We start from the raw sequence: 2,518 nt of genomic DNA on the forward strand, positions 1-2,518 counted from the left end.
CATGAAAATCACGTTCAGATTTTTCAAAGGTAATTTGTTCAATTTTGTTCACCAAAATGATTGACAGCTGTTCAGAAAGAACAAAATCCAGACAAAGCCAAGCACTGAGAATCACTGATCCATGAAAGATTTTTTTTTTTTTTACTCTGGGAAACACCTACCTAGATTTATAATTATTAATATTTTATATATTAATATACTTATATAAAATGCTATCAACTTGCTTATATTTTTATTTTTATATCTACTTCTGAATCATAATTAGTAAGTGTTTTTGAAAGACATACAGGATCACCAAGACTGAAACATATTTAGTCAAAGTAAAATCAGAAGGAAGGCAGCATGCACAATGGACTATGCAGAGATACAGAAATTAGAAATTCAAATGCAATATAAACTTGACCATACCCTTTTTTATACATGACCTTGTCTTTTATGTTTTTTATATATTCTTATTGTCTTTGAAATGAGGTTCAGCTTAATCATAAAGGCAATTAATTGATTCCATAATAACAAGAGAGGAAATAATTTTATTTAACCGGATTCGGCTCCATATTTGAAAGGTCGTATAATCACATAGCATATAAAATCCTAACACTTAGAGGCAAACTGCCTTTGAATGGTTTAAGCTGTTTCAAACCATCATGTGTTTGTGTGTGTAACATGTGACGTACAATAGCCAGTTTTGCCATCTGTAGTGTTGCCCTTAGCAACAGAAAAGCATGTGACAGTGCTTATGTGACTCTGCTGGCCTGCAACAGTGTGTAGAAGGATTTAAGCAAAATGAAACAGACTGAAATATTGATCCAGACAACTGGAGTTTTCAAGTGTTAGTGCAATGATAATGCAGACTGTTAAGAGAAGTAAGGAGCAAAGAAAACAAGCAGGGAAAACTGAAGTGAGAGACTTTAGCAACAAAAAAGGATATGTTTTCGAGGTAATTGTAAAGTTAAATTTAAATTATGTACCTGTAGGGCAATGTGATCATTTTATTCCTTTGTCCCCATCATTTTATAACTCAGCAAATAAGGCCAACCTGTATTCTGCTGCTTGATTTGAAATAGGGTAGTTCTAGAATCACAAACACCTTCTTCTATTACCACCATAGTTAAGTATAAGACTGAGGATTCCATTAACAACAACTATGTTCATTTAAAGAAATCTAGGGAAATACATTTTCAGGGGAGATTCTTTTTCTAGAATTCATAGAACATCTTAAATTGAATAAAATTATGAAATTGCATATAAAAAGATATGTTATATGTATTATATAATCATGCCAAATGCAAAACCATAAGATGTTTTCAAATGTAATCTTCTAAAAAATTTTTTTGAAAGAAGAACAAAACTATGAAAGGGAAGATTTTACAGTACACATGATAACCTCAATTTTACTCTATTATGACACTCTGGTTGGGGCGCCTGGGTGGCTCAGCCAGTTAAGCGTCCGACTTCTGCTCAGATCATGACCTCACGGTTCGTGAGTTTGAGCCCCGCATCGGGCTCTGTGCTATCAGTTCAGAGCCTGGAGCCTGCTTCAGATTCTGTGTCTCCTTCTCTCTCTGTCTCTCACCCCACTCATGCTTTTTTCCTCTCTCTCAAAAAATGAATAAATGTTTAAAAAAATTTAAAAAGAGACACTCTGGTTATATATCTTTAATCTGAAAGAAAAAAATGCAGACATAATGACGTAAGGACCAATGTTAGATACATGTCATGTAGACATATAGGCTTCTGTGCTCTGTAATCCTTCCATGTACGTTTCAATACATTTAATATTCTACCTTAAAGAGAATAGCATTGTGAAGAGAACTATTGTGAAAAGAACAAATCTCAAAAGGAAAAATACCCTCACTTTTACTCTCTTATGTTTACTGTTATAAAGAGGACAGGAAATACCTGAACTTTACACTTACCAAATAGTTCAATGAATGGGAAAACCAACAAATACTGAGCACTTGTGATATTTACATTTCTTTATATGATCTCATTGCAAAAGCAGTATGAAGTATGTGGTGTTATACCCATTTTATAGATGAGAAACTTGAGACTTTAATAGCTTAAGTGACTGTCCCAAGGCTATTACTTAAGAATCAAGTCTATATTTTCACCCAAGCCTTATACCACACCCTTGCTTGCCACTAAGCCACTTAGAAGGAAGTCTGTGTGTACTCACATTCAACATCATAAGGTTTTGTACAGATACAAGAGGTGGGCAGTATATTTTAACTCTGAGCTTCCAAAAAGTCAAGCCAGTAACATAAATACATCATCAGTTATAATTCTCTAATTTTTCAAGAAATATTTATTCAGTACCTACTCTATGTGTACAGACATGCTACTAGGTACTAGATATAAAATGGAGGGAAAGCAGACCGAGTTGTTCCCTTCTATACTAATCAGGGCTCTCCAGAGAAATGGAGTCAATAGGAGATCTATCTATCTATCTATCTATCTATCTATCTATCTATCTATCTAATATATTATCTATCTATCTACCTATGGATCTATGTATCTA

This window comes from Acinonyx jubatus, chromosome B4 (genome assembly GCF_027475565.1).
Source record: "Acinonyx jubatus isolate Ajub_Pintada_27869175 chromosome B4, VMU_Ajub_asm_v1.0, whole genome shotgun sequence".
In the NCBI taxonomy this organism is placed as follows: domain Eukaryota; kingdom Metazoa; phylum Chordata; class Mammalia; order Carnivora; family Felidae; genus Acinonyx; species Acinonyx jubatus.